The following is a 23062-nucleotide window of genomic DNA, read 5'->3' on the forward strand; positions in this document are numbered from 1 at the left end:
GGATCCGCTTTTGGGACCAAGTGCTCTTTAACCTATTCATAAAACGAGACCTGGAAGTAGGGGGTGGGTAAGCGTGGTGGCCAAGTTTGCAGATGATACCAAATTATGTAGGGATTGGTGAGAGAACCACAAAGGATTGCGAGGAGCTCCAAAGCTGGGATCTTGATAAATTAGGGTGAGTGGGCTAAGAAATGGCAAATGCAGTTCAATGTAGCAAAATGCAAGAGTGATGATACACATAGGGGCCTTAAAAAAAAAATCCAAACTTCACATACTGCAGCTACAAGGGTCAGTGCTATCAGTCACAGACCAGGAAAGGTGATTTGAAGCGTCCTTAGTTATTAGTTCCATGGGAATGTCAACTCAATGTATGGCAGCTGTGAAAAAGGCTAAAGCTTTCTATACTTAGGGATAATTAGGAAAGGAATGTGATAATAAAACTGCAAAGATTGTCATGCCCACTTATATAAAGCCGCATTGGTCGCGACCTTGCGCAGGTACTGTGTTCCAGTAGGGTTGGCGGTTCGGCCCCTCCCGAGAGCGGCAAATCAGGCCGAGATCAGCCAGTTGGTGCCGGAGGGCGAGGCAGGAAACCTACCCCCCTCCTCACTAAGCATAATCCGAGATTGGCCCTTCCCCGAGCCAGCGGACTTCTCCGAGAAACCAGCCTGGGGAAAATAAAATTTAACTCGCTTCTGGCCCAGCTCCGCCTCACTGGCAGAGCTTGGGGCAGCCGAACTTCCAAGTAAGCTTGGGGCGAGAGCAGCTTCAAGTAAAAGAAACAAAAACAAACCCTACTCCCTTGCGCATAGCGCCGGCTCCCCACCCCACTCCCATGGGAGTCCACCACAAGCACCCCACCCCCACCCAGCCTCATTCCCACCCAACCCTTGCTTGAAACCCCCAAGACCCCGAACTCCCCATGCCGCTCCTGGCAAGTGGCGGTGGGATGAGTGGGAGCTTCAAACCTACAAAAATAAAAACCCACAGAATGGTCCCCACAAAGTTTCCCCACCCAAAGAGACCCCCACTTACCCACAGTGTCACTGGAGCCTTTCCCCACTTACCCGTAAAGCCCAGCTGCGCCAGGGAGAATGGCCAGCGGGGTTCCCTCTCCCTCCCGGCAGGCTGACCACAGCGCAGCCGCCCGCCCATGCCCCATGGGCACCTTTCCCCCACTTGCAGTAAGCCCAGCGCTGCACAGGGAGAGTGGCCCGGGGTTCCTCCCTCCCTCACGGCGGAGGCGGCCACAGCAGCCAGCCCCCCCGCTGCCGCTGGGCCTTTCCCCCCACACCCGTGAAGCCCAGCTGCCGCCGAGGGAAGAGTAGCCCGGGGTTCCCTCCCATGGCAGGGGCAGCCATGCAATGCAGCAGCCCACCGCTGCCGCTGGAGCCTTTCCCCCACTTACCGTAAGCCCGGCTGCAGGGGAAAGTGGCGGGGTTCTCCCCTCCCACCGGGCCAGGGAGGCCACCCAGCCGCCCAGCCGCCCGCCCGCTGCCTTCAGGCCTTTCCCCCCACTTACCGTAAGCCCAGCTACTGCCGAGAAGGAGTAGCGGGGTTCCTCCCTCCCCACGGCAGGGGCGGCCACAATGCAGCAGCCCACGCCCGCGCTACCCGCTGAGCCTTTCCCCACTTACCGTAAGCCCAGCGTTGCTTGAGGGAAAGTAGCGGGGTTCCTCCCTCCCCCGCGGCAGGGGCTGACCCTGGCGCAGCCGGCAACCCTGCTGCTGCTGGGCCTTTTCCCACTTACCCCGTGAAAGCTCCGCGCTGCTTGAGGAGAAGTGGCGCGGGGTTCCTCCACCCATCCCACGCGGCAGAGGCGGCCACAGCACAGCCATGCCCGCCCCGCTGCGGCTGGGCCTTTCCCCCACTTACCGTGAAGCCCCGCTGCTACTTGAGGGGAAGTGGCCCGGGGGTTCCTCCCTCCCTCCCCGCGGCAGGGGCGGACCCACAAGCGCGAGTAAGCCCCACCGCTGCAGCTGTCGTGCCCCCTCCAGCCGCCCAGCTGGCATCCCAGGCGGCTCTTCTGAGCAGAAGCCTTTGGCCCGACCCAGCGCAGGCGGGGGGTGCGTGTGGAGCACTTCTGAATAGCCTTGGCGCCACAGGATGCCCTTGTAAGAGCAGCAGCGAGCATAGGGGGGGATGGAAGGGAGTGGGGGGAAAAGCCCACTGGCATCCACAGGCTTCTCCAGCACTCCAGTGGAAGGCAGGGACAGCACAGTAAGGCTGGAAGAAAAAAAGTGCTGGGGAAAAAAAGAAACAAAGCAGAGAGAATCCCACATCCCCAATGTTAGAAATGTGGCAAAACAACACTTTAACTAGAGAAAAAAAATCAACTACTTTAACTGAACAACTAACTAAAACTTTTAATAGAGATTTATGTGTGAATTCCACCTGCCTGCAGGAGTTTCTTACCACAGTGCCTTAAAAACATGGTTAAAAGCATGGATCCTCAAAAGGATCCACATGGTTTTCACTTGAGTCACCAAAATCCCACCACCACAACATGGCACAAGTCCTTAGACACATGTCTGAACAAAGCAGTCAGTCACACATCCCATGCTTCATGGCCCAACAGTGCCGCAAAACATGGTTAAAAGCATGGATCCTCAGGATCCCGCATGGTTTTTTTTTCACTTGGTCACCAAAATCCGCACCACCACATCATGGCACAAGTCCTTAGACACGTAATGTCTGCACAAAGCAGTCACACATCCACGCTTCATGGCCCAACAGTGCCCCAAAAACATGTGATCAAAAGAATGGATCCTCCACCACGATCCCTAATGATTTTTTTCTCTTGGTCACCCAAAATCCACACAAACATCACACACAGTAGCACAAAAATCTGTTTAAAAAGCAAAAGGTTCCTCAAAGTCCTTTGGCCCCCCTCAACCAAACTGCACCAAACCTAGAGGGGTATGATCATGAAAGATCTCCAGATGATACCCTGAAATTTTTGGTGTCTCTAGCTCTAAAAAAATGTATTGTCGGGAAGGCTTTAAAAATGGTTTGCATTTTTCATCCCCTCCCTCTCGACATTGGGTGATAATGGACCACCCTGTTTGTGGGTCCCTTAACTTTAGAGCCCCCCCTGAACCAAACTGCACCAAACATGGGGTGTATGATCAGAATAGCGTCTGGGGAGACACCCTGAAAGTTTGAGTGATGATACCTTTAAAAATGCGCCCCCTGCAGGCACCCCAGGAATTCCCCCATTGAAAGCAATTGAGAAAAAATTCAATGCAAACCACAGAGATCTTAGGCAAAAAAATCCTGGGGTGCCTGTAGGGGCGCATTTTTAAAAGGTATCAACATGAAAATTATGGGGTATCTTCAAGATACTGTTCTGATCATGCACCCCTAAGTTTGGACACAGTTTAGTTCAGAAGGGCCCTTATTATGAACCCTCAAGAATAACCCTATATTCCATTGAAGCTTCCATTGACTTAACAATGGAATATGTGTAGGGCCCCTATCTTTGAGGGTCCATAACAGGCCCCTAATGAACCAAACTGCAACAAACCTGGGGTGCATCATCAGGACAGTATTCTGAAGATACCCTGAAATTTTTCATTGCCAATATCTTCAAAAGTATTACGCACCCCCTGCAGGCAAAACAGGGAAAACATCAAAAAAATAAAAGCGAACCGAGAATCTCGGAATTCCGGGTGTATCCGAGCCTAGCAGGCTCAGATATGGGGGGATCCGACCCCATACATCGAGACTGGACCCGAATCCAGAACCGGGGCCGAATTTTTCCATTTACCAACCGGTTCAGTTCTGGTCACCCACATCTCAGAGTTATCGTTCAGATGTAGACAGGTCGAAGTGCAGAGAGAACGACAGCGGGATGATTTGAGGGACTGGAGCACCTTCCTTATGAGGAAAGGCTGCAGCGTTTGGGACTCTTTAGTTTGGAGAGGAGACGTCTGAGGGGGGATATGATTGAAGTCTATAAAATTATGCATGGGGTAGAAAATGTTGATAGAGGAGAAATTTTTCTCTCTTTCTCACAATACTAGAGAACCAGGGGGCATTCATTGAAAATGCTGGGGGGAAGAATTAGAACTAATAAAGGGAAACACTTCTTCCACTTAGCGTGTGATTGGTGTTTGGAATATGCTACCACAGGAGGTGGTGATGGCCACTAACCTGGATAGCTTTAAAAGGGGCTTGGACAGATTTATGAAGTTGGTTTATGGCTACCAATCTTGATCCTCTTTGATCTGAGATTGCAAATGCCTTAACAGTCCAGGTGCTCGGGAGCAACAGCTGCAGAAGGCCATTGCTTTCACATCCTACATGTGAACTCCCAAAGGCACCTGGTGGGCCACTGCGAGTAGCAGAGAGCTGGACTAGATGGACTCTGGTCACAGTCCAGCTGGCTTGTTCTTATGTTCTTATGTTCACATGAGAGGCCAACCCGAGACATTAAGGTTGGATAGATGACACTATTCGGGACTCCCAAAATCCTTCTCAGAAAATATGCTTGGATTTGTTCAACATCACGTTGGAAATCGCTTATCCAAATTGGGATGCAGTCCCATTTAATTATTATAGGCTTTACAAACTTATCCTCTGTATCCCATTTCAATAACATCTTATATATTTTAGTAACCAATTTCTCATTATTTGTGCAAACCTTGCTTTCAAATTCTGCCATTTGTGTATCATGAAGCTTTTGTCAGTTTCACAGTTGCACCCACCATTTTGTGTGCTTCTGCAGAGACTCTCCATGCCTCCGTCATTTGGTGAAGTTTTCCATGGAGGTTTCCTGTTTGTAGCTCATCTGCATACCATTTTACTGTAAAAAGTAGCTGAATAAAGTTTGTTTTGCCTAGTGATCTCACACACAGGTCATTTTTATTTTTTTGTATTGAGGGGAATGTCTACAAAGTTACAACAGGATAAATATGTACATATTGCAGTTTCTCTAGTCATGATATTGTAGCTTTGCAGACATATTCCTCAAAACAAAACAAAAGAACAAAGAGAACACAACTCGTTAATTGCAGGATTGCTAGGCAAAGGCAAACTTTTATTCAGCACACTACTGATGAACTTCAAGCAAAGGAAACTTCTGTGGGGAACCTTCAGAGAATATCTGCTGTAGCACACAAAATGGAGAGTGCAAGCAGAGAAAATGAAAGTAAGAGGTTTGGGCAGGAGAAATAAAGTGTTTCCTAGGCTTGGTCATTTGGATAGAACGAATCACCTATTCGGGCTGAAACCTGGCCTATATTCAGGCCATATTCGGGCCTAATACAATAAGCCCAAATATGAGCCGATCCGAATATAAGGTATTCAGATTGGCTAATACATATTCGAAATTTGGCACACATGTGGCAAAGTGTAAGTAAACAACAACAACAACAACAATAACAACAACAGAGAATTCCCCCCGCCACCACTGGACTTGATGGCACGGCTTGACAAAGTTAAAATTAAAAGTTAAAAAAACAAGAAATGGAAAATGTATGTATGTATGTATGTATGTATGTGTGTGTGTGTGTGTGTGTGTGTGTGTGTGTGTGTGTGTACATATATGTGTGTGTGTATGTGTGTATATATATATATATATATATATATATATATATATATATATATATATATATATATATATATATATATATATATATATATATACATACACACACACATATATATACATACACACACACACACACACACACATATATATATATATAATATAATATATCTGTCCTGAAAACAATCCCAGATAGATCTACATGAGGGATGCAGGTTCAGAAAATTCCCATTCAAAACTAACACTTGAAATCCCTTGGGAATTTTGGGCACTGTTTTGGCTCAGAAAAATCTGAATGCATACCTCTACTCTTCATAGCACTAATCATCAACAAGAACAGCTGATTTCAAGTTCACCTTATTTCTTTCCCTGCTTTTACTATTTTTATGACTTCAGGATTCTCTCCGCCATTGCTAGAAAAAACCCACCCAACTTAAAGAAAAAAACCCACCCAACTTATTTCTAAGAAATAACGTTTAATTTAACCATCAAAGACAAACTCTGTTAAACTTTTAACCAAACATTGTGGAAGGAGGGAAATAGTTTTATCACCTTTATCTAGTCTCAATTAACATGACATAAAAATACCAGGAGGAGAAAAGCTTACTCATTAAAAATAGCCCATTAAATCTTCATGAAGATATGTTGTGGAAGAGACATACATCTTTAGGGCTGACATAAAAAATAATGTAATGTGATACACAAATTTGCTCAGATATCTCCGATAGTAATTTTTCTTGATGCATAGCACTTTAGGATATTCAATAAGTAGTGCTAGGCTATTTATCTTCTAGCCAAAATATGTAAAGATGGGGGAGTTAAGCAACGGTTCTCATTCAAATCCAATGAACCTGCACTTTAGATCACATCTAACTCCTGAACATTGCCTTTTTAAAAAATCTACAGCACATCATGCAAATCAATCCATGTTTATTCTTTTACACATTTAAGGGGACACTTTAGAACAAATAAATCTTCACCTTTCCAATCTGTTCTTTTATTTTTACCACCATAAGATACATTCATACACATGTGTGTGTAAATGTAAGTTTTCAATACATTCAGATAATATTTATATTTTGACTGTAGTAAAGTTAGATATTTGAGCTATCTGTCTTTTGAAGCATATACACAGTGTGCTGGGTCTGATGAAAATCCTGTACTTTTCTGGCACTGGTCAGGAAGATGTTCTGGGACTGTTTGCAAGCAAGGGCAAGAATGATTACAACAATCCTGTGTTGTTTGTTCTCAGCGTCTCTGCCAGTCAGAGTTGCATTGTTGCTAGTCATGGGGGTTCCATTCTGTTCTCCATTAGTTTATCTTAATGACCCTTGAGTTAATTGTTTAATGAATTCTATTGGACAATTATCAACAGCTACACACAAACACACAATAACACCGAATGCCAAAAAACATCTAATAAAAATAATGTAAACATATTTGTGAAATAAAAAAAAATTAAAACAGTAATGAAATGTGCGCATAAGCATAGCTCATCCTATTGGAGTACCACAAAGTCACAAATAAATGCAACTTCACACTGGTATAGTGTCCTAGCATTAAGATGTGATTTATTATGGTACAGTTAGCAGCCTTGATTTCAAATAAGTCAATGGAGATTTTTTTTTTTTTAAAGGTGACATTCTGGTAACAATAGCAAGGGATTGGAATTAAGCCTCCACATATCTTTTTAAAAAGTGGTTAAATAGGTAAGTGTAAAATTTATTACCTTGTGATCATAGTGCCCCAAATGATTGGAGGAAAATAGTACTAAATTTGTCAAACAGTCATTGCCAAACAGAAGTCAGACCTTCATCCCTCTTCATTGTGGCCTTCACCAACACAATGTTCAATTGTCTATTTTGACAATTGTTCAGCTGTCCACAGGCAGAGGCCTCTTTCAGAAGCATTAAACTGAGAGACAGTCGACCTTTATAGCAGAAGGGGGCAAAAGACTCTCCACTCTCCAAGCAGTATTTATTCTGATGAATGGCTGCCTTCCATTTCAGTGAAAAAGAGGCATGGAGGCATTCTGTGGTGGAACAGAAAGGAATAATATTCTAGCACTTTGCAGAGGCTGATCTAATTTACCTATTTGCAAAAAAAAAGTCCTTGACTTAGATAATGAACAAGTCACCTTTTGTTTCTTGCAAACAGCTTTAGCCAAAATGTAAAGACTGGTTTCATTGATTTGACCTAGATAATAGAGTCAGTTAAGGGAGACATGATAATGAGTTCCCCAACCTGTTGCCTTTTAATTTATTAGGTTACTTGATTTGCAGCAGTGTTGCCTTTACATGTTCCTATTATTAAGTCCCCAATTCTACAGTTTCTTTTTAATCAAAAGATTAATTCTACAATTCACAGTCTTAATTTAGTCCATGTATCAAAACTACATCATCTATCAAAACACTAAAAATACAGTGCATTGTGGTTCTAATCACAACATACTTCAACTGAAGTGTTGCTGCCATCCCATTTATTACTATTTGTTTATCTGGAAACAGAGTAACAGTGCAATCCATGGGGTAAAGGGGCAAAAGGACTACTAGAAGTGGTATGTGGGTGCACCAACTCAGGTGATAACTCTGCTGGTGAATAGGGCAAATGCGCTGGTGGAGGGACTGATATGGTGGCAGTAGGGCACAGCACAACTGTGTGGCACCCAAACCCAGAAACTGCCACATGCACTGAAACTCTTCTATCATGGGAGTCAGTGCCAGTATGGGTGAGTGTGTTCCAGGGGTGTTTTTGGGGGTGGAGCTGACTTTAGGAAAGCCCCTATGCTCCCCTGGATTGTGGATAGAACTGTTAAAGTCAAATTCTCTAGAACAATGGCATCTGGACTACAGGAATTTTCTACGTTAATTCTTGTGTTGTGCCTCCCCATATAAACATAGCTAATATTGCAATGATTTTTTTCAATCTTATTATAGATGCATTGTGATGACTATGCAGGTACAACAAGAAATTTATCTGAAATAGGTGATTTAATGGAGGCACTGAACTGTGCAGGTATAAAGAGAGAATGAACACTAGTGATTCTATGCTTGAAGAGCATACCAATATAATGACCCAACTATGATCCAACAACTACAGGTCTTCTTCTCCAGTCATCAAGAAGTCATAATTTGCAGAATGTATAAGTACAAAAACAGCTACAAGCTTCATTTGTTTCATTACTACGTGCAACCTTATCCAGTGGCACAAGTGGGTATTGGGCAGATACAAAACTGCTTACAGGAGTACACACAATGAATTTTAACAAAAACTATTGCTGTGGGACCCCAAAGAGTTCATCCTGCAGATCTTTAGTCTAAGTATGTTTGTCTAGTGGTTTTCATTGCCATGAAATTGGCTTCTGCGTGCCCGTTATTTCCTCCATACTGCATTGTATTCAGTGTAGTCCAGTTAGCACAACTCTTCCATTGTCTGTATGAAATTTAATTCTATCCAGTTGCAAGTTAATTACTAACTGAATTTAAGGAAGGTCAACACCTTTAATCCCATAGAATTGAAAGGTAATCAAAATGGTTGGGTCCTTAATGCTAGGCATCAGAACAAGAAGGCAGCATAATTTTAGAAGGAGCACAGGCTTTTTCTCAGAGGCCCTTTCACTTGCAGGCGGAATATGGTGGCCTGGGGCGGCAACAACGCCCGTCCCAGGCACATCTGATGCCCACAGAGAGCGCTGCAGCTGCCGACTGAGTACCAAGCCCGAGCGTTTCCAGAGTGCGCTGGAAACTGCACTTTCTTGGGGAAATGCCCGGCTTGGAAGCGGCTGCCCCGTCTTGACGGGCAGCGGCTTCAGAGCTGCTTCCTCCCACTCCCTCCCTCCACTTACCTGCTCTCCGGCCCTCCGGCACGTCGCCGAGGCCTGGGGACACGCCCCCCTGCTCTGCGACGCTGAAGCAGGTGCGCAGGGCAGGGGAGGCGTGTCCCCAGGCCCCGGTGACGCACCGGAGGGCTGGAGAGCAGGTGAGTCCACTGGGCGACGGCACCCAGCGTCGTCGTCTTTCCGGTTCTTTCTGGGACCATCCATGCGGACGGTCCCGGCGGTGTCGGGTCGACGTCAGTAACGCCGACCCAAGCCCTTCCGCCTCCGTGCGGAAAGGGCCTTAGTACAGAACTGCAGTGACAACTTCTCTTTTTTCCCTTTGCCCACACTTGGAGAGAGTTTGAGCAGTTAAAAACACTGACCTATGTTAAAGGAACAAAGTTGTCACAAACACCACTGAAATATTTGTTGAAACACAGAGAAGAAGATATTATCTGAGTGGCAGGAAGGGGTGGGGAAAAGAGGAGTCAGAACAGAAAAATTAGCACTATTCTCTGGTATGTGAACTAAGTGTAGCCCATCAAAGCCTAATGTTGTATACTGAATGTTATATTGTACTTCTAGAAATAGTCTTCTGGGACAAAAATACTTTTCATATGCCTCCTCTCTTCCAGTTTAAAAGCAACTAAGCAACTTCTCCATTTGTTGAGAGTACTTTCATGCAGTTGTTCTTATTAGAAATTTCACAGGGATTGAAAAAAAATGGCCACTAAAGACATCATTTGAACATGTAAAAGTATTTATTGATTGATTGACAGTTTGAAAAACTACTTTACAAACTATTAAACTATTTTTTGAATGGGTTTCATGACTGAGAAAGACATTTTGTAGCTAAGTGTGAAAACCTGCAATATTGAATACTCATTTTATGTTTTATAGTAACTGGAGCATATCAGTTCCTAAATAAATAATACTTAAGACTATGGCCCATTTTTGCTGTACTGAGTGCCATAATCAATTGCCCAGAAGACAACCTGTGAGGACTTGCAAGGGTGAGGGCCTTCTCACTTTTCCCTGAACCCCCCCCCCCCCCGCACTATTTCCCCTTTCCTTCCTGGCATCCCATATATCCTCACCTTTCTCTGATTCCTTTTTCTCCTTCCCACCCATCAACAAACCTTTCTTTTGTCTGTCTCCCAGGTATATTTCAACCATATTTATCACATATTTACCTCATTTAAACTCTGCCTTTCTTCACAATGGGAACCTAAAGCAGTTTATATCATTTTCTGCTCCTTCATTTTATCCTCACAACCTTGTAAAGAAGACTAGGCTGAGAACAAGTCACTGACCCAGCATTACTCACTAAGCTTCCAGAGCAGAATTTGGATCCATCATAACATTTTGCTTTACAGCATACTGGCTTTCCTGGGTTGGCTGCTGTTGAACAGTGTTTGTTTATTTTTATTTATTTAATTCATTTATACCCTGCCTTTCTCCCCAGTGGGGACCCAAGATGGCTTACCTCATTCTCCTCATCACCATTTTATGTTCACAACAACCCTTTGAAGTAGGTTAGGCTGAGAGTTTGTGTGAGTATCTGGCTTGACTGAATCAGGCAAGTTTCATGGTAGTTGCTGCCAAACCTGGCCCTTATTCTCTCTTAAAGGTCAAAACAGCCCTGGAAAGGCCCTTGCCCTCCTCCCACTTTTAAGGACAAAAGCCAAAGCTTCAATTAGTAATACTATTGTGGCTGCCTAGCAACAGTTGCTGAGGGCATTCTTTTCTTAAAGGTAAAGCTGTTGCTTTTATTATTTGGATGGGGTTAAATCCACCATTGTTTAAGATTTCAGATTCTTCTGTAAACTTGGGCTTTTCTCAGCTTTGGGTCCTCATGGATCCTTCTGTTATCCATGTCTTGTCTCTCTGTTAAGAGTCCCCCCCCCCCCAAAGACACACACATGCACATATACATACATACATACATTGATAAGGCCATTAGGCGTATATTTCAATAACCATTCATAGGTAACCGAAGAATTTTCAGTCTTTCGGGTTAGATAAATAATCAGATGTCTGTTAATAACTTTCAAAAATTTTGAATGAACTTGGAAAGTTATAGCCATAACTAATTTGAAATTCTGTCACTTTGTTTGTTGTTGTGCTTAGTGACCTAGTGGATATTCATACTGAAGGGCCAGACTAAAACACAAGTGGTTTCTCCATCTGGCCAGTGAATAACTGATTCTAGAAATGACTGACCTTGCTGCTGGGCTTGCCAGCTTTTGAGCTAATTGGGACTTTTCATCCCTAGGATGATTCCCTTATACTTATATCAGCTGGGTTAAAGTAGTTTTCCACCTGGCTGCCAGTCAAGCCAACCCAATTGCAGCTTTTCCATCTGGTTTATTCTTGGAAGCTTTAAGTGATGTTGCTGCTTCATTATAACTCTTCCATCATTTTTTTTCCTGTTCACAGTGTTGTTGCCACTGACAGTATCTTAATCCTTTTTCTGCATGCAGAGGCTGAGTCTTGCGATAACCCACTGTGTTCACACCACTAGCTTTCACTAATGTTCTGCTTTCTTTATCTTCATTGACATGCTGTCCATGCAAATGCACTTTTTATTCCTCTGCAATCCATCACAGACTTATTTAGAACATGGAGGTGGTCAGTGAATATTTTAATGAAAGGTGTTTTGGGGGGTGTAATAATGAACCCTCTGACTACAAGTGTCAGAGATGATACAGTATTTTAATATATTCATGAACATTATCAGCTGAAAGAAGTTATCACTTCAGAATAGAATGTTGCAACAGCCCATTTCTTTGCATTGGAAGGGACAGGTTTGTCAAAACAAACAAAACATCCTTGGGACCAAACATGGGATTTTAAAGGAAAGAATTGTCCTGTCAAGCATGCTCTTGATACCCAAGACAAGTCATAGTCAGACAGGGGACTCCATTCTGAGTACCCTTCCAGTCAAAATCTTGATATTATAGAGCAGACTCATGGAGAAGAGGAAGGGTAATGCCCCTTGCACACAGGCCAATAAACATGGGTGTAGGACAAGAAAGGAAGAACTTTGCACAGATCCCACCCCTAAAATGAGTTTGCCCCGTGTTATTTTCCCCAAATCAGGTTTTTTTGAAAATCACACTATTAGCGAGTCTTTTCAAAAAATCCCAGGTAGCAGCGTGACAACAACCCAGATTGTTTCCGTGGGTTCGAATCACTGATGCACGAATGCATGTGAATGCAAAAACAGGAAAACGGGTTATTCATCCCAACTGCAGCCCGTTATACATTTACTGTGCAAAAGCAGCCTAAAATGGACACCAATCTTAATCAAAGGGCTTTGATACCAAGAGGGTTTCCATGACAAAAGACATCAATCTTTTGCCTCCCAAATTAAGTATGCATAGCTTCAGACAATGCCTTTCCTGGGGGCACAGCAGCTCGAATCTGATTTCACAACAACCCAACCTTGAGATAGTGCACCTGGCTCCAGCGTCACAAAGAACTTGCAAATGCCCACACCCTGATTTCATCAGAATACCAGCTAGATTTCCCTGTACCCTTTTCTCCCAAATGTTAACTTAATTTTAAACCTTGTGTCCAGCTACTAAGGGTTATCAACTGTCTCTTTATCGGAGAGTCTGTATTCGGATTACTCTGGTATAAACAGATTATAGATTCTAATTAGCCTCCTCTCCAACTGTCTCCAAAAGCCAGGGATGTAGGTATAGATTTTTAGGGGGGGCTTGGGGGGGCCAAACCCCCACCCGCCCGTAGGGCATGGCCACACCTCCCCAAGCCCCAGCCCTGGCCTAGCGCTCATAAAAGCAGCTCTCAGAGACTGGGGACAGCAGACTGCCCTGTCCTCCCCTGCCCCCACCAGCTGGGTTCCCAGCCGGCAGCCAGCAGTTCCTTCTGCCCTCCCCTCTGGGCAGAGGCATAGAGGGAAAATGGAGCCCCCCCCCCCCCGGGCAGCCGCTGTGATGCTGGAATCCACCGCCAAACAGCATTACTTTCAATGGTGTTTAAACTAGAGAACCAAAATTCTCCTTTTAAATCCACCTTAAAAGGAGAATCTGGGGTCCCTAGTTAAACAAAATTGAAAGTTATGCTGTTTTGGGGTGGATTATCCCCCACCCTGAAACAGCATCACTTCCAATGTGGCGTGAGTGGTTGGAAGAGCCCAGGAGTGTAGATGTGGCCTTAGCCTTGAGGTCCAAGCAGTAATGGAAGCGAAGCGAAGCCAGGCGCGCCAGTTGATGTTCATCTGGTGGAGAGCGCCAGCAACGGTAGCGCGGGTGTCCGTGTTCCAAGCGACTCTCCCGTATGCTGGCTCCCTAGCACCTTTTATTATGATTCCTAAGCGGGGGCGTGTAGAAGGGCGGAACGGGGGGGATTCCGGGAGAGAGGGAGAGCGGGGGATTGAGAGATCATCATGTGATGCATGATCTCACCTGGCTGCTACGTGCGGAGAGGAGCATCGGCGTCTGGGCCTAATCCTCACCTGGGGGCAAGGCCATTGTCCCTTTGTCCGGGACACCCGGTGGTTGTGAGCCAGGTAGTTCATGACCTGTGACTCATCGGGGATGAGGGGTGGGGGAGCGGTGCGACCAGAAGGCCGCAGGAGCGCCGGTGTGCCGGCGCTCTACTTACGGTGCTGCTGGGTCAGCAGTGCATCCCTACAGCAGGTGCATTCTAATCTGGAGGAACCGGGTTTGATTCCCTGCTCTGCCACTTGAGCTGTGGAGGCTTATCTGGGGAATTCAGATTAGCCTGTGCACTCCCACATATGCCAGCTGGGTGACCTTGGGCTAGTCACAGCTTTTCGGAACTCTCTCAGCCCCACCCACCTCACAGGGTGTTTGTTGTAAGGGAGGAAGGCAAGGAGATTGTAAGCTCCTTTGAATCTCCTACAGGAGAGAAAGGGGGGATATAAATCCAAACTCTTCTTCTTCTTCTTCTTCCAAACTGAGGACCTCAGATTCTCCCTTTAAATCCATGTCGAAGGGGGTGGATTTAAAAGGAGAATCTGGGGAAATTTGGGGGGTGCCTGCTGTCAGGGGTGCAATTGTTAAGCTAGAAGCACCAAACTTTCAGAGTATCTTTAAGAGACTCTCTTAATGATACAACCCAGGTTTGGTGAAGTTTGGTTCAGGGGGTCCAAAGTTACGGACCCTCAAAGATGTAGCCCCCATCTCCTATTAGCTCCCATTGGAAACATCACCAAACTTGGATCTCATCATCAGGACAGTCTCTGGATGAGACCCTGAGACTATGGTGCCAGTAGTCTTAAAATGTACCCCTGCCAGGCACCCCAAGAAATTGCCCAAGATTCTCTTCTTCAGTGGCTCCATTGTACCCAATGGGGAATTTCTGTGAAGGCTGCACATTTTTGAAGATACAGGCACCAGACTTTCAAGGTGGCTCCAGGAGGCCCTCCTGGTAATAGCATCCAGGCTTGGTGAACTTTTCTTCTAGGGGTTCAATTTTATGGGCCCCCAAAAGGCTTATTTTGTTTCCCCAGTCCTACACATGAAGCCTGCTGGCTGAGTTCTCTCAGAACTCTCTCAACCCACCTACCCCCCACCAGAAGATGTTTGGTTTTATTATATAATATGTGTTTATGTGAAACAGAAATATATGTTTGCTGTAACTGCACTTTTAGAATATATATACATGTATATTTCTCATTATTAGTATAGTTGAGTTAAGTAGTTATTCATATATTGGAGCACCTAATAATGGTTAGGCACTGACTTATTTATTTAGAGTCTATTATATATATATGTAAGAACTTCATGTTTATTAGTAAACCAAATGCCTATGCAGCATTGATATACAACCCTTGTATTGGTTTCCATTCTTTCTGGTTTGGTTGTATATAAGGGCCAGTTATACAAGTTGATAAGTAAAACAGACTTTTAAAAAGGAAGTATGTTTTCATTCATAGCAAAGCAGAAACAAAAAGAATTTCACAATTGTGCACATTGTTCCCCTAGAGAAAAAGGAAGGATCATTGTAAAAATCTGCAGGGGTATTTGGGAGTAAAAATAATTAATTTTATTTTATTTATTTTTATTGTATTTTTGGATTTTTATCCCACCCTATCCCCACATGGGCTCCATTGCTACAAGAATACTAGATGGCTTGGTTTTAAACATTGGGTACAGTTTTGCTTGCAGTGTACTTTTTTGAACTATTTTACAGGAAAGTTATCAATTCAGGGGGGAAAGGGAAGGGAGTGGAACAGCCTACAGCATCCTTATCTTCATGTAATTTTAGCAGTTCCTCAAAATTCATCATTTTTTTTCCTGACTGATCTCCAAATGGAGGGAATATCCCTTTTGCTTGCAAAAATACTTACACAAAAGATGAATGACCTCCTTGCCACCTCTTGTACTTGTCAATAAGTACTTCTTATTCCCTTGGAGGGAGGAGGGGAATTAAAACAGAAAATCAGCTTGTATTTGCTCACTAGAGCTGTCTTTCTGCATATTAATTCTGGTTTGAGCATGAACATCAGAAGAGCTTTATGATGCTTTGCACAAAAGGGCCTGTGTTTTACTCAGAGACCCAAAATAGCAAGCAGTAAGTGGTGACATACAGTGATTTTTCAAACCCCCAAGCATAAGTGCTTTTTACTGGCAGGAAATTGTAGCTTCCAAAAGCTTTCAGGAGTCTCTGAAGTCAAAAGAAGTTCTCCTTCCTTTCATCTGGTGGTTAAGCCAATTTTTACCCTATTCCTTTTTCAACAGCTAGGAGGGCCCAGTGGCCACACAGGTAAGTTTTCAATCCCTTTTAAAATTGCAGTACTGGTTTGAATAGAAGAATCAAATCTGAACCATTTTGAATGAGACTTCTTGAAAGACAAAGTACTCTTATTTTAAGCACATTGGCTTAGAAGAGAGTTCTGTTGATTTGGATGAATGTTTTGCTTTCAAGGAAATCTGTTTGGATCACAGTGCAGATCTTTTTATTATTGTTGTTTATTTCTATAGCACTTCTCCAAAGTTCACATGGCTTACAATCAGTTTGTCATTTATTTTCTCTCTCAGCAACTTGGTGGGATGAGAGGCAGTGACTTGGCTAAGGTCAGTGCCTGGATACACACAGCCGGATTTTTTTAAGTTGAAGGAAGTATGACAGGGCTGTTGTGGGACAAGGTGTGTAAACAGTTAGCCTCCTGTGTTCAAAAGGTTTTGGATGCAATATAAAAATCTGCCAGAGAGGATAATGGGGTAGAAAACAAGCAGTGATAACTCTGTCTGGGGGAAAAAAGACTTTCAGTATCACAGAACTTTGTTGTTTATTGGTGATTGTCAACAGAACTTAACCATAGTTACATTGGCATAATTAGTTTATATATGCAAGCATGTCACATGTTATATTTCTCATGGCAGGTGTAGAACTTGTATATAAATGCTGAGCATCCATTTTAATTAAACTGCAGTCTTAAGCATACTGACTTGGAAAATCTCTGAAATAATATCCAAAGGCTTGGTTGCCAGCATCTCTATTGTGGGAACAATTTCTGCACTTCTTTCTATCCTAAATTTGGAGCGGCTATTAACAGCCTCTGTTCATGGACAGAATTGATTTCAAATGTCTCTTTACCCCATTTTTTTAAAAAATAAAATAGTTTTTAAAATTTTAAGCAACAGTACAAGCCACACAATAAAGAACAAACAAAATATGTATGTGAAACTTGCCATGTTACATTTTTTTTCAACCATTACAATTTATATTCATTAATTTTTTGATGCATTTCACAAGTTGAAGAAACATTTTTCTCTTGATTGTCACAATCTAACAACAATATATCTACTATATATTCTTATTCATACCCACTAACAATTTATTTCTATGTTTCCAATTCTATAATTTACTTCCTTTATCCTAAATTTATATAATTTAAAAATATATTCCATTTATTTTAAAATTCTATCATTTGTATATTATGCACTAAGGACATTAGTTTCACTGTTGTTGCATATTCTGTTAGTTTAATTATCAATTCAGACAAATCAGAAATTGCAGTACAGACTTACCTGCAGTTGGAGATTGCAGCTTGGAAGGAGTAGGGCTCAGGGACGTATGTATAGGTTTTTTATGGGGGAGTTTGGGGGGCAACACCCCACCCACCCCTAGGGCATGGCCATGCCTCCCCCAAGCCCTGCCCCTGGCCTAGTGCTTATAAAAGCAGCTCTCCAAAGCCGGGGACGGCAGACTCCCCTGCCCTTTCCTCCCCTGCCCCCACCAGCTGGGCTCCCAGCTGGCAGCTGGCAGTTCCTTCTACCCTCCCCTCTGGGCAGAGGCATAGAGGGAAAATGGAGCCCGGTACAAAATCTGAGGTTTGCGTCCCATTCCCCCCCCCCACCCGCCCCAGCAGCCGCTGTGATGCTGGAATCCACACCCAAACAGCATCACTTTCAATGGTGTTTAAACTAGAGAGCCCATATTCTCCTTTTAAATCCACCTTAAAGGGAGAATCTGGGGTCCCCAGTTAAACAACATTGAAAGTGATGCTGTTTTGGGTGGATAATCACCCACCGTTGAAACAGCATCCCACTTTCAATGTGGCTATTAATAGTTTTTTTTAGAGCAGGAGGCATTCCTAATCTGGAGGAAACGGGTTTTGATTCCCCTGCTCTCTCCCACTTGAAGCTGTGGGAGGCTTATCTGGGGTCCCACACACATGCCACCTGCTGGGTGACCTTAGCGGAAGAGAGCCTAGTCACGGCAGCTTTTCAGAGACTCTCTCAGCCCTCCACCCACCTCACAGGGGTGTTTGCTGAGAACAGGAGGGAAGGTCAAGGAGATTGTAAAGCCTTTGACGGAGTCTCCTACAGGGGAGAGAAAGGGAGGGATATAAATCCAAACTCTTCTTCTTCTTCTAAACTGAGGACCTCAGATTCTCCCTTTAAATCCATGCCGAAGGGGGTGGATTTAAAAGGAGAATCTGGGGAAATTTGGGGGGTGCCTGCTGTCAGGGGTGCAATTGTTAAGCTAGCAGCACCACACTTTTAGGGTATGTTTAGGAGACTCTCCTAATGATACCACCCAGGTTTGGTGAAGTTTGGTTCAGGGGGTCCAAAGTTATGGACCCTCAAAGGTGTAGCCCTATCTCCTATCACCTCCCATTGGAAACAATGGGGAATGGGGCACCCCCTTTGGGAGTCCATAGCTTTGGACTCCCTGGACCAAACTTCACAAAACCTGGGTGGTATCAGTAAGAGACTCCCCTGATGATACCTGCTAGGTATGGTGAAGTTTGGTTCAGGGTGTCCAAAGTTATGGATCCTCAAATGTGTAGCCCCCATCTTCTATTAGCTCCCATTGGAAACAATGGAGGTTGGGGGCACCCCCTTTGGGAGTCCATAACCTTGGACCCCCTGAACGAAACCTCACCAAACCCAGGTAGTATCATTAGGAGAGTCCCCCAAACAATCCCTGAAAGTTTGGTGCTGCTAGCCTAAACAATGTGCCCCCTGCAGGCCAAAAACCTAAAAACACAAAAATGTTTTAAAAACCCACAAACAGTTGGGCGGAGCTTCGGACATGAATGGGGGGGGGGTTGAACCCGAGAACCCCCCTTACCTACATCCCTGGTAGGGCTACTGCTGGACTGACCACATGTTGCCCTGTAAGCTAACCATCACACTGGGCTGGCTCAGGTCACTGCTGCAGCATCAGAGGTGAGGGATTGTACCAGGGCTATAAGAGAAAATCTTGGGCAACTTTGGAGACACCAGGTGGACTAAGCAGCCTTCAGAGGACATCAGAGGAGTCAGCGCAAGCTTCAAGGGATGTCGAATGCTTCTGGGTGGCATCAGGCAACTTTGGAGGAAGAAGGGGATTGGTGGCTGGCTTTGGGCATCCTTGCAAGCATCAGATAGCAGTGGCAGGCTTCAGAGAGAGGCAGAGAGCAGAAGCAGGCTTCAAGGCAATGTCTTGGGGGATGTTGGGCAGCGTTCAGTGGAGGCAGGGAGTGGTTGCAAACTTCATGCAGCTTAGGAGACTCCAGCTGCTATTAAGCAGGACTGGGAGCATTCTACAGTGGTGGCCGGCTTTGGAGTTCAACAAGAGTGGTGAGGATTGTGGCAGTCATCTCCCTGCTCCCTGGTGGCCATGGCACTTTTGTGTTCACTGGGGTCTGGAGACTCAGCAGGCCCAAAATGACAGGGGTCCCAAGTGAGGGATGAGCCTGGGTTTTGGCAATGTTTTTTTCCTGACAGGAGGCAGACTCTGGCTGTGCCTGAACTTTTAAAGCACCTCCTTTCATGCCACCAACTACCCCGCTCCCTCACGTTTCTCCAATAACCTTGTGCCTAGCATTGTTCCCATAGGAGGCTTCTTGTGTTCTGGCCCATTGGCATGAATATACTTCCCTAAAGTGTGCACCAATTATTCTATTAGTTTACTTATTAATTTATTTAAGTCAGGAATATTGTCTGGTTTGCACTTTGAAGTATATATCACTCTGGCATCAGTCACCATATATATACATAGTTCATTGGCAACACCTTGGTTAAGAGCAAGTGGATTCTAATCTGGAAAACCGTGTTTGATTCCCCAGTCCTCCACCTCAGTGGCAGAGGCTTATCTGGTGAACCAGCTGTGTTTCTGCACTCCTGCATTCCTGCTGGGTGACCTTGGGCTAGTCAAAGTTTTTTTGAACTCTCTCAGCCCCACCTACCTCACAAGGTGTCTGTTGTGGGGACAGGAAGGGAAAGGAGTTTGTAAGCCACCTTAAGCATCCTTACACGAGATAAAGGTGGGGTATCAATCCAAACTCTTTTCTTCTATTTAATAATTTTAATACTTTTGGGGTCTAATATTAATTTGATTTTGAATATCTTCTTTATCTCACTGTGAATCATTATTCAATATTTTCTTGCTTTCTTCCATGTCCACCACATGTTATAAAATGTCACATCTCTATTTTGACATTTCCAACATTTATTATTATAATCTTTGTTAGCTCTTGCTATATTTTCTGCTATATATTTTTAGCATCAGACATAGGGTTGGTCAATACCAGCCAGATTCGTTCCAATTCGGATTCGGCCCAGATTCAAATCAATGGATTCAGATTGGCTGAATTCCAAACCTTGCAGATTTGGACTGGCTCGAATCTGTGGGAAAATCCGGGAATTTTGGGTGCGTTTTTATTTTTTTTGGTGTTTATTCACATTTTGGCCTGCAGGGGGTGCATTTTTGACATATCGGCACCAAGATTTCAGGGCATCATCAGGTGACTGTCCTTATGCTACACCCCAAGTTTGGTGAAGTTTGGTTCAGTGGGGCAAAAGTTATGGACCCTCAAAGGGGGTGCTCCTATCCCCCATTGTTTCCAATGGGAGCTAAGGAGATGGGGGCTACTCTTCTGAGGGTCCATAACTTTGCCCCCCCAAACCAAAATTCACCAAACTTGGGGGTATCATCAGGACTGTCTCCTTATGATACCCTGAAATTTTGGTGCCAATATGTCAAAAAATGCACCCCCTGCAGGCACCCCCAGAAATTTGTCCAAGATTCTTTATTCTACATCTACACAATCCATTGCTGTCAATGGGGAATTTCTGGGGGTGCCTGCAGGGGGCGCATTCTTAAGGCTAGCAGCACCAAACCTTCAGGATATCATCTGGAGACTGAGTAAAAATGAACAGTACATTAACAGTACATTAACCACTTTAAGGTTTTAAAGTTAATTTTTGCTGTTATCTGCTGACCAAAAGGGGAAAGTATACTACATCAATAAGAATTTTGGACCTTTACAAATTTTGTATCTAAAAATATTGGATTATAAGTAATATATTTTGATAACTGTGCTGAAATTGGATTTGGAGGACAGAATCTGTGAATTACTTCCAACCTGATTTTACAAACCCCTGGATGCTATAAATATTGGATTTTGGATTTTACAAGTTTCTGTAAAGGTTTCAATGGTGTTGATGGTAAGGGCAGCCGCCTAACCTTGAGTACATTCCACAGCCCGGGCGATGGGCCAGCTTCATCGGCGGAGACTTTATCTCTGCGCGGGAGATGAGGTCTCCGTTCCCATGGGAAGCAGGGAGGGGGATGGGGTGAACAGAGTTATAACCTGTGCTTCTGGCGGGAAGTGTCATTCCTGCCACTGCGTGTACTTGAGCTTTCTAAGATGTCTGAATAAACGGTCTTTTTTCACCAAAGAGCCTTTTATTTCTGCTTCTATGGAATTCCTTACAGTTTCTTTATTTTTTATGGGATTGATCTACCTGTTAGAGCTGTCTAGTCTTCCCCTTTGCTGATTAATAAAATCTTTGGAATTCTTCTATAATTAAATATTGAGAATTCACTGAACTATTCCCAGTTGGATTTCACAAACCCTGAATGCTATAAATATTGGACTGTGGATTTCAGAAGTCTTTCATTTTTTATGGCACTGCACTGGAACTAGATATGAATAATAACATCTATAGTTGAAGTCTGGTTTGGGGAACAAATTACATTTGGAACTGTGTCATAATCAGTTACTGAGGACAGTGTTTTAAAAGGTAAGCAGACTAAAATAACCTGAAACCACTTCAGCAAAAGACTTATTTAATTTATTAATTTTTTTTGGAAAAGACTACATTGTCAGTTATTCCTTCCTTTTTTACTATAAGTTTGATGTGATTTACAAATTTTAAAACTGATTTTTCTCAAAACAGTAAAAGCTGATCTTGTTATATGTAAAATTAGTTATATATAAATATTTATCTTGGATACTAGTTGAATTTTTAAAATTAAAAAGTACACATATATTTGATTGTATGGATAAAATTTATAGAAACTTCCTGAAGTGAAGGAAGCAAAGTTTTTTTTAAAAAAAATGGCAAAAGATACAAAATTAGCTCAGAAAAAATATGTTTAGGTGATGACTTAGTAGTAGTTTTTGAAGCTGAGTCCAGTGGAGGGCTGTAAATTTTTCAAGTCAAATGACAACTTTTGCAGAAGAGTTAAAGAAAAATATCAAACAAGAAAAAAAAGTCAGTTCAGCTGGAAAATTACCCAAGATCAATTATGGAGGATAGATAAAAGAACACAGGAAACATCAATAGTATTGGCACATCTTGCTAAAAAAAACCCCAAAAGAAAATAGAAAGTAGATTGGCCAGATAAAAATTAAGCAAAAGCAGCTCAAAAAGAAACAAAAAGAATTGGATACAGCACAAGATTTACAAGCAAGTCGTTTAAGAGAGGCAGAACAAAAATGAGATTTTTGAAATAAAATTAAGAGAAACAAAATCACATATTAGGGGATTCCAGATCAGAAAGAAGACTCAAATTTAGACCTGAAGGAAAAATACAAAGAAAGAATACAAAATTTTGTGAAGGTACAAGGTGATTCTTTAGAAATACTTTAAATTTGGGCCCCTTCCACACACGCAAAATAATGCGTTTTCAAACCACTTTCACAACTGTTTGCAAGTGGATTTTGCCATTCCGCACAGCTTCAAAGAGCACTGAAAGCAGTTTGAAAGTGCATTATTCTGCATGTGCGGAATGAGCCTTGAATTAATTCTAAATATGCAACTTGAAATAAGCTTCCATGTGATATTTTGGTCACCTTCACTGGCAGAGGTTTTCAGAATTAAAAACCAGAGATCTCAAGCAGCTCTTCCCTTATAATATTCTGCTCCTAAGTCTATGTAACCTTAACCTCTTGTTCTTGTACTCTATGGACCTGTTTG

The 23062-nt window shown here is 43.5% G+C and overlaps 1 protein-coding gene and 1 long non-coding RNA gene across 2 annotated transcripts in view; one reads left to right on the top strand and one right to left on the bottom strand.

Moving 5' to 3' along the window:
• The window catches only part of LOC125439311, a 35677-nt gene extending 18214 nt beyond the window's left edge, over positions 1-17463 (bottom strand). The window contains exon 1 of the long non-coding RNA XR_007245521.1: positions 17396-17463. This is a non-coding gene — a long non-coding RNA (uncharacterized LOC125439311). The remainder of the gene's footprint in view (positions 1-17395) is intronic.
• The window catches only part of LOC125439310 (cadherin-19-like), a 101093-nt gene continuing 94052 nt past the window's right edge, over positions 16022-23062 (top strand). Inside the window, exon 1 of the mRNA XM_048508355.1 lies at positions 16022-16127. The gene's annotated coding sequence lies outside the window, so the exon portion shown is untranslated. The remainder of the gene's footprint in view (positions 16128-23062) is intronic.

This window comes from Sphaerodactylus townsendi, linkage group LG09, assembly GCF_021028975.2.
Source record: "Sphaerodactylus townsendi isolate TG3544 linkage group LG09, MPM_Stown_v2.3, whole genome shotgun sequence".
Taxonomy (NCBI): Eukaryota; Metazoa; Chordata; class Lepidosauria; order Squamata; family Sphaerodactylidae; genus Sphaerodactylus; species Sphaerodactylus townsendi.